The sequence below is a fragment of the Cucurbita moschata genome, unplaced genomic scaffold (assembly GCF_002738365.1).
Source record: "Cucurbita moschata cultivar Rifu unplaced genomic scaffold, Cmos_1.0 Cmo_Scf00077, whole genome shotgun sequence".
NCBI classification, from domain to species: domain Eukaryota; kingdom Viridiplantae; phylum Streptophyta; class Magnoliopsida; order Cucurbitales; family Cucurbitaceae; genus Cucurbita; species Cucurbita moschata.
Genome location: NW_019268593.1, coordinates 728,820 through 739,306, shown reverse-complemented (window position 1 = coordinate 739,306; position 10,487 = coordinate 728,820). Strand labels below are relative to the sequence as shown.

Here is a 10,487-nt window from a genome sequence, read left to right as displayed (position 1 = left end):
TTTTTTTTTTGTTGTAGAGATATCCCTTACAAATCAAGACTTTGTATTATTTTGAAGACACTCATCAAGACATTTGTAAATGTGCCTGATATCTTGAAGGATATAAGACACGTACTTGAGAGAACCTAAAATTTTTTTGAAGTTGGCTTTTCTAGGATACGTCATCACCAAAGTTTGAGACAAAGACCATTGGATGGGTTTTAATAAGGCTCAAATAAATATAAAATCCAAGAAAACGGGTCTGAGTTTCATATTATTTGATTTTTGGTATGGACACAACTAGCTGATTAAAATCCAAGAAAACGGGTCTGAGTTTCATATTATTTGATTTTTGGTATGGACACAACTAGCTGATTTCTTTTCAAGAAAACGGGTCTGAGTTTCATATTATTTGATTTTTGGTATGGACACAACTAGCTGATTTCTTTTGATTACAACGGGTCTGAGTTTCATATTATTTGATTTTTGGTATGGACACAACTAGCTGATTTCTTTTGATTACATTAATGAATGTATGTAGATGTTTAAAGTGTTGATCTTAATGGTTTTAGAAAATATCAACCCATCATCAACTATCGAAATTTTTTGAAAGGATTTAAAATATCATTCATAATCTTCTGAAATTCGGATGGATAGTTTTTTAGCCTAAATGGCATAAAGTTCCTCTCGTATTTTCTAAATTTGACATAAATGCTATTTTATATTTGTCCTTTTAGGAAATTAGAATTTTCCGAAATCCCAATTTCATGTCGAATTTTATAAAAAGATTTGACTCTAAATTCTTTTTATCAAATCATTTTTGTTTTGGATTGGATATCTTATTTATTCTAAAACCTTATTCAAAGGTTTGTAGTTAATTACCAATATCAGAATTTCTGGTGTCATGTTGTTAACCTAAAATGTGAGACATGACCACATGCTTTTTGACTTAACCCTAGGGTTCTATTTACAGTGAACTTGTGATAATTTTTGTCAAATTATATATTTGAATACCTAATACATTAAGATATAATATCTTATTTAAATAATATTAAAATGTCGTAGAATATCATAATATATGTTTAATTAATATGAATCGCATTCAAATTTCAAATATATATTTTTATTTAATGTTTATGATACACATCAATTATTTTAATATTTGACATATCAAATACGTTAATATGTTTTGATATTATACTTCAAGACTATAGGAACTTGCTAAGAGGACTCGACAGTTACATTGGCCCACAATGCATCTCATGGACGATGCAAAACTATGGCGGCGCTTGAAGGTGAATGGTATAAAAAACTGGTCATGCACCAAAAAATCATGGGAAGACCATTGATGGAAATGAAGCAATCGACACTCCTCTGGATGGGTTTCCAATCAAAGACCTAATGTTTGATGTTGACTCTTTTGAAGAAAGAGCCACAGGATCGAACAACAAGAAACGTGGCGGTAGCTCTGAGAACTCTATCACACACATAAAAAAACGTGTCGAAGAGTTAGACATTACACAGAAGATCTGGCTTTCATCGAGGAGACCCGAGTTTGATTCTCGACAGTGAAATTTTATTTTCTTATTTCTTTTATTTTATAGTTTCATCTTTTGTCACCAATTATATTTAAACTTTACTTCTCATAATGGATGAGTTCAATAGTATCTTAAATTCAAAAGACTTTTATGAACTTGGTTTTAGAGGCACTATAATGGTCAAGTTTAATAGTATCCTAGATTAAAAAGACTTTTATGAATTTTGAACCTTTAATAGTGTTATGTCATAGATATTTGGTTCAATTTCAACAAGTGAGGTTGACGTCATTCAAATGGTTAATGTGATAATCCGGTCATTTTTAAAGCCTCTTTTGTTGAACGCCATCATGGCTGAGATGACTAAGATGAGCACCAGAGTGAGGGTCGTAGAGAACCACACCCCAAGCCAAGCTCATGATGGGCTTAACAAACTGAAAATTCAAAAACACAAACCCTTGGGAACTGGGATGCTAAGGAATTAAAAACTTTATTTTTGACGTATAACAATACTTGAAGGTTACAGGAACTTGCTCATAGGAGCTAAGAGTTACGTTGGCCACAATGCATCTCATGGACGGTGGCGCTCAAAGGTGGATGATATAAAAAATGAGTCATGCACCATAAACCCATGGGAAGACCGTTGATGGAATCGATGCAATCGACGCTCCCCTTGATGGGTTGCCAATTAAAAGACCTGACGTTTGATATTGACTCTTTTGAAGAAAAAGCCACACGATCAAACACGTCGAAATGTCGCGGTAGCTCTAAGAACTCTATCATATGACCTGAGAGTTGAGGGCTACAGGAACTTTCTCATACGACCTGAGAGTTATGTTAGCCGCAATGCATCTCATGGACGATGCAAAACTAGGGTAGTGCTCGAAGGTGAATGGTATAAAAAATGGGTCATGCACCATAAACTCATGGGAAGATCGTTGATGGAATCGATGCAATCGACGCTCCCCTGGATGGGTTGCCAATCAAAGACCTAACATTTGATATTGATTTTATTTTAAGATAGAGCCACACAATCGAACAGCTTGAAACGTCGCGGTAGCCCTGAGAACTCTAACGCACGCAGGGAAGGATGTGTCGAAGAGTTAGACATTAAGAAAAAGATCATGCTAAAACTCTTCAACGATCTGACAAAAGACTTCAGGACATCAACACAAAAAATCCATTGTTGTCCAGCGATCAGGATATTTGGCTTTCACCCTCAAGACTCGAGTTCAATTCTCCACAATGGAATATTATTTTCTTATTTCATTTTATTTTACCGTCCATATCTTAGATTAAAAAGACTTTTATGAACTTCGTACCTTTGTTAGAGTTATGTTATAGATATTTTGTTCAATTTCAAATGGTTAATGCGATAATCTAGTCGTGTTCGAGGTCTCTCTTGTTGAACGACATCATGGTTGAGATGAGCAGGTGATTCAAATGGTTAATGCGATAATCCAGTCGTTTTTGAGGTCTCTCTTGTTGAACGACGTCATGGTTGAGATCAAAGACGCTCCTCTGGATGGGTTGCCAATCAAAGACCTGACGTTTGATGTTGACCCTTTTGAAAAAAGAGCCACACGATCGAACAACTCGAAACATCGCGGTATCTCTGAGAACTCTATCACACACATGAAAGGACGTGTCGAAGAGTTAGACATTACCCAAAACATCATAGTAAAACTCTTCGGCGACTAGACAAAAGACTTTAGGACAACTACACCAAAAATTCATTGTTGTCCAATGTTTTGGATATTTGGCTTTCACCTAGGAGATTCTTGTTTGATTCTCAGAATTTGAATATTATTTTCTTAATTCTTTTTATTTTATAGTTTCATCTTTTGTCACCAATTATATTTAAACTTTACCTCATTTTGAGGGGCACTGTAATGGTCAAGTTCAATAGTATCTTAGATTAAAAAGACTTTTATGAACATCGTACCTATGTTAGTGTTATGTTATAGATATTTGTTTCAATTTCAACAAGTGGGGTTGAGGTGATTCAAATGGTTAATGCGATAATCCGGCTATTTTCGAGGTCACTCTTGTTGAATGCCATCATGGTTGAGATGAGCACCCGAGTGAGTTTGACAAGGAGACCTGAATTTAAACTTTACCTACGTTTGAGAGGCACTATAATGGTCAAGTTCAATGATATTTTAGATTAAAAAGACTTTTATGAACTTTGTACCCTTGTTAGTGTTACTTTGTACCTTTGTTTGTGTTACTTTGTACCTTTGTTAGTGTTATGTTATAGATATTTGGTCAAGTTCAACAAGTGGGGTTGAGGTGATTAAAATGGTTAATGTCACTTTATTTGATTCAAATTATTAATGTGATAATCCAGTTAAATAGTTACTGGTTATTTCCAAGGTCTCTCTTATTGAACGCCAACAAGACTCAAATGATTGAGATGAGCACATGAGTGAGTTTGACAAAATTGAAATAAAATCAAATAAAATCACTAAAAAAATCAATAAATAGAAAAAAAATTGAAAAAAAATCAGCCTTATGACACTTCCTTCAACTCCAAGGGTGGCAAATAAAGGATTACTTTGCCCAAGACCCATGATCCAACAACTCCCAACATAGAAATGATAAGCTATAGAATCATTCCAAGAACCTCAATGGATGGGTTACAAACTCACATTACCAATCTTGACAACTGACTTTGTGTTTCAGTAGGACGTTCAATCCTGACACGACGTCGAAGTCATCCATTTCAACTATCACTAAACAATTTGCCTAGTCCAAGGCTCCAGCTTGATTAGAGTTCTCATTGTGACTCTTAAGACAGGTAAAGCTTCCAATTTGACGGCGTTCATCTTTCCTGTATCTTGATGCCAAAGGATGTGAAAATATTTTGCATCGGTCTCCATCATAAGTTGTGGGTGGCTCTAGAGTTGACAATGGTGTTCCTTACTACTTTGTGCTTTACCCAAACCTCTACATACATAATATATATATTCATTTAACTATAACACATATGGTCCATGGAAGAATTGTAGCTCTTAAGCTCACTAATATTATAATGGCTACTACCTAAATTATAACCTAAAGTTGATAATTGATGTCCAAGTAGCCAACCCTAAATTTGTAATCATTGTGGAGTGATTGAAATTACAATGGAAGTAGTTTAAACTCCTAGTACCTTAAATGAAGTTGGTCTCTTCTAATAAAACACGAATCTCTTTAATATCATTAATACAATTATGCTTCATCTTGAACCTACTAACATGAAACTAAAACTGCGTTCAATTTAACTCCATTTTATTGTCATCTTGAATGACATGTAGGATATATTCTTGATTTACCTTGATATTTCATATTAGTTAAGCTTTTTGCAAAATCACAATTAGACAACAACAAAGATGAACTTGGGTCTGTTTATTATTTTAAAGAAAATTTCTTTCTCCATCTTATTCCTAATAACTCTGTAACTAAATTCATATTATGTTAAGAAACAAATTTTTTACTCGGAAGAAGTAAAATATGCAACTTTAACTAAAATTTCATCCAAACAAATTTTATTGTCATACAACATAGATTACAACTATAGCCTTCAAACAAAAACTAGAGTAGTTGTGGTGAACGGGATAACAACTCTAGCGTTCATCCATAATATACAACCACTACCTAAATTATGACATAAAAATTTGAAAACATAAGTTGTAGTTGAAATTACATAAAACAATCCCCTAAATCCAAGAACTCTGTGTCCAATTAGTAAATCCTAAAGATAGTAGCTAACATAAAGTAATTGAAGCTCCACATGAAGTAATTTAAAGTTCCAGTTGTTGGGTTTTATGTCCTAAAACTCATAGTTTGTAAACAAAGATATATTCTATAAAGTTATTATTGATGTTTATTTAGTAAAAATTGTTATTGAATAAAGTGAACTTTACGATCATTAATCTAAATCTAATAAACTAAGAACACTCTGGCTATAGTATGATTACTTAAACTATATGTAGAGACATAAGAGTGGATCAAGTTCAAGTATATAGTCAAAATGATCTATAGTATAAGGATAAGGCTGAGTACCTTATTCTGGGGACACTATGGATGTGGCCCACTTTTGTATATGATATAAACAATGTGATCGCTAAATTGTACATGTGGAGACATGTTAGTGGGGGCGTCCTATGCAATGAGTATTGCATAAGATCGGACCATGAAGAAAACCACTCTCACTTTATAATGTCGTTTACTGTTGAGAATGATTTTCTTTTCATTCGATAACCTAGGTAACTCGGTTTTAATCCTGAGCTAACCATGAACTCCTGTTTATTCGGAATTATCCTTAGATTTGCATGGGTGAGAGTGGCTCTAGTTCGTCGACTCAACAGGCCTCCCATTTTAGGGGTAAGACTGGGTGAATGATTGGAGACGTGGGGTGCAAGACGGAATTCACTCCTTCCCACTTTTAGGGATAGAAGAAAGGTAGTTCCCTTAAGCACTGACTCCAGGTCTTGAACAAGGGGTCCCACCCTCTCATTGGCCTAAAAGGGATTCGGTTTACTGGTTGGACCACAAACCAATTGTTCATTAGAGGATCAGTGAGACATAAGGAACAAGAAGTAACTTCAGGGGTAAAACGGTAAATTGACCCAGCCCTAGTTACGAACAACCTGTGAAGGATCGACTTACTAATCATGGGTATATCAAATGGACAGAAATATATCTATAGTGAGGGGAGTGCAACTACTAGGCTATAGTGGAGTGTCCTAGTAGTTAACGAATGTTGGTTAACCAGGTTAATGAGTTTAACCGGTTAATCTTGGATCGTTGGAGCCCATGATCTATAGGTCCATTAGGTCCCTCTGCTAGCTCATATCGGACTAAACCATAGAACAGTTTGACGAGTGAGTTCGAAGTGTTCGAATTCAAATTAAGGAATATGCGTTACATATATACGATATATTTAACCACAATTTTGTTTTATTTACAAATTAAACAAAAAGAGAGAATCTGAGATATTTAAATAAGATTTAAATATCTTAAAAAATTATGTGTCGGAATTGATTGGGATTGACATTTGAATTAATATTAAATATTAATTAAATAGTTTAATTAGTCATTTAATGTTACTTTAATTCGAAATTCATTATTCAAGTTAGTTGTTGAATTAATATGAAGAAAGTCAAAATGTTGACTTTCATCTAATGGAAAAATCCATGTTAGTGGAATTTTGAGGTGTCAAAATTTGGTTTAACCAAACTTGCATGTTTGCCAAATAAACCCCACAAGTTTGAGTGGAATTTTGAGTGTCAAAATTTGGTTAACTCAAACATGCATGCTTGCCACATAATCCCAAACATTTGAATGGAATTTTAAGTGTCAAAATTTGGTGATCTCAAGTTTGCATGAACATGCAAACATGACTCTAAATGATACATGGAAGGTCTTCTTCATCTTGGTGAAAAACCTTGAGAAAAACCTCTCACAAACACTCTCTTCACATATACAAAATCCCTCCCAAGTTTAGTCATTCACCGGATTCCACAATCCCGTTCTAAGGCCAGAGGATAGTGGAGAAGACACTAGTGGTGGTTCGAAACCGGTTCGTGAGGCAAAAGGAGTTTAAACTACAAAAGGTTAGTATTTAAACTCATTAAGTTTTAATACTTATGAACATGTTAGTTATTTACACTAATTGATGTTCTAAAAGTGCCTAAGATCCAAATTGCTTCCGCATGTGTTATATTAACATCATCACCAGTTACTTAACTAAAGTTTATCTCGTTTTTAACGAAGCATGACTTGCACTTAAGTTCATGAAATGTTTATAGACTCCAACTCTTAGTACTATTAATGCAATTATATTTCATATGAGTTTGTCATAAATCAAACTATGGTACATTCAATACAACTTCATTTTATTGTAAGCAAAATAGAAGAATTAAATCAAACAAACTGATGAACGGAGCCGAATAAATCCAACCCTACCCAAACTGACTAGTTTGATTCATTTGTTGGGTTGTAGTTTATTTGATAACACTTGCATATTAGAACAATTCAATATTACATGCCTTACTTACAAGTAAAATACTAGACCATCAACTTTTTGTTTTATAGTCCAACAACCGCCCAAGAAAATAGATTTCAAACTTGAGAGAAAAAAAATATATTGAGTAGGAGTTAAAAATGTTGCATTTTTTTTATAAAGAGTATTTGGTCTAGTGGTATGATTCTCGCTTAAGGTGCGAGAGGTCCCAAGTTCAATTCTTGGAATGCCCCTATGTTCATTCATCAAAAGATTTGCTTTAAAGAAAGTAAGTGCTACAAATAAGTGCTTCAACTTATATAAATTTCATATATAGAGTAGCAATTAAGAATTATAGGTCGACTACAATGGTATTTGGTCTAAGTGGTATGATTATCGTTTTGGGTGTGAGAGGTCTCAAGTTCGATTCTCAAAATGCCCCCAACAATATTTAAGCAAGATCATATGATTTAAAATGTGAATTTTAAACATTGAATCAAGAACATGAGAATAGAGAATGAAACATATTCTTGGAAGAATAAAAGATCATCTTGAGCCCGACTTCAAAAAGAGCATTACACAAATTGTTCGATTGTATTCTTTCTAGGAACTTTTCATAACCGATGAAGAAGTTTAAGAGAGCCATAGGTTCAAATCCTGTCAGCCATAGGTTCAAATCCTGTCACCTTGACGTGGTATTCTCAGGGGCCGAAGTGCAAAGCCCCATAGCCTATCCGTGGTCAGGAAGGCAGTCTCCTTTTCTATCACACGTACAATTGTAATTCTTTTGTTTTTTGAAACCCCTTACCTTATTAGTCATCAGGCAGGTTTTTTGTATCATATATCGAGATAATTATTATGAAAAAGCTATTCCACTAGTGTGACTTAGATACCCTTTCTTTGTAGTATTAGTAATGCTATTTGAATAGCTTGAAGTCATCATAGCCTCTCCACCGGTTCTGAAGACTCCTTCGGCATCAATGTGCTCCAATGAAAGAGATCAGACCCTTTCCTGAAACAGAACCGGGCACAAAACGCCGAGGAGAAAGTCGAAAGCGAGCTCTTTTCGCGTATACGCAATCTCGAAACCCAATTAGCTCACGGACTGTCTCCTCAACCCTGGCGAGTATGAGTGCTTGGTAAGAGAGAATGTCGAATGAGAAAGATATTCGATTACGGCAACATTCACAACTACCAAAGTGCACTAAACCTAGTAGAGATCTTCGACCTAACGATAATGGAACTTCAAGCCCATTTAATCAATCCGCTTTGAACCTTATTGCTGACCGAATCGGATGCACGCTAGGCCTAAATTGTCTCTCAGTCACCCAGAGAGGAAAGGAAGATCAGATCCGAAGTTTACGAATCGAAGAGAAAGTGGATATGAGTTCTACACGCTTTCATTTTCAAAAGCTTCGCTTGCCTACAGTACTTTATTCAGGATCTGAATTCCTTGATCATTTCCTTGGCGGATAACACAAATGAAATCGTTTCTGTGAATGCTTGCTGAATCCACCACACCTAAATGGTGTGAAATTTATCTTATTTATAATCAAATAAATTACAATGATATGGAAATAGTAATAAATGGAAATAACAATAAATGGAAAGATACCTATGGTAATATGGCATATATTAGATATTTGCCTTATAATAAAATATCAAATATAAAATATATGGTAAACTATAATTTATTACTAAATATCCTTAACACCCCACCGCAAGCTAAGCGTCGGATTTAAACGAACGTGAAGCTTGAATCTAAAAAATTCAAAGAGGTTGAGAAACACTTTTCGTGAAGATGTCAACAACCTGGTCCAGAGGAGGCGTAGAGAAACACTTTCTTGGCCAACGAAAATTGCAGAGGGATCGCCGCTCAGCGACGATGCTACCTTGGCTTCGGCGAGAATATGTCTAACCCATGAAGAGGGATTGTCGCTTAGAGACGATGTTGTCTTGGCTCTGGTGAGAATATGTCTAACCCCAAGAAGTAGAAGGGGAAACATAGAGGAAGGGACAAAGACAATGTTGAAGCCGGAAGAGTCGTCACATTGGGCGAAGGAGCCAATTTTGGCAAGAAGGGCAGTCGGAAGAGTCGCCACATTGGGTGAAGGAGCCAATTTTGGCAGGAAGGGCGGCGACAACTTGGTTGGCGAATAGGCCAGTGCAGCACCCAGATTCTGAAGGTAAATCTCTTCAAAAGGTTGATGGGCTTGTTGAGATTCTGTATATTTATGAAGAGAACACTGATGAGGATCCTGAGATTAGGGTTTCTGTGAAGGATGAAGGGTTGATTGGGAAGAAAATGAGAGAGACTATATTGGCCAAGGGGAAAACCGAATGGGTTGGAAAAGGTGAGATTGTATGTATAGAGTATGACGAAAGGTGATTTGGAGGTCAATAGGGTGGAGCCGAAGAGTAATCAATTGGCTCTGCCTGCGGCAACCATGAAGACTGCCCCTGCGGCGTCAAAGCCAGCAGGGGTGATGGAGAAGAAGATTAGAGGATTCAGAAGCCATTGAAAAGAAAGGATCGGGGTTGTTAAACCGAGAGGGCTCTGATACCATGTGAATGTTTGCTGAATCCACCACACCTAAATGGTGTGAAATTTATCTTATTTATAATCAAATAAATTACAAGGATATCAGTCGGACTAAGTTAGGACCCTTGATCCGGTTCAGCTAGGTTCTTCCATGCGAGAATATATGCGTATCGGTATCCTCTTTAGGACCGATTGCTTCCTCTTTTTGTTTATACGTTTGGAGAAACTTGCTAAGACCGCCTTTCTTACCAGGTGTGATTCAATCTTTTAGCTCAAACTTTTCTATTGTCCGATGAAAAAAGTAGGAGTACGACTACCTTTTCCTTTTCTTGCCCGAGCCAGGGGATCATTCAGTTTCTACCAAAAGGTTCGCTATCTATTAGTTGTCGTAAACGAATGTATTTCTCATTTCATGTTAGCTCCTCCAAGAGCTTCCTTGTCC

At 35.7% G+C, this 10,487-nt stretch overlaps 1 non-coding gene across 1 annotated transcript; it reads left to right on the top strand.

Moving 5' to 3' along the window:
- Nucleotides 1–7,685: 7,685 nt before the first annotated feature.
- On the top strand, nt 7,686–7,757 carry TRNAL-AAG. The gene has a single exon. It is a non-coding gene; the product is annotated as a tRNA-Leu (tRNA).
- The last annotated feature ends 2,730 nt before the right edge of the window (nt 7,758–10,487 follow it).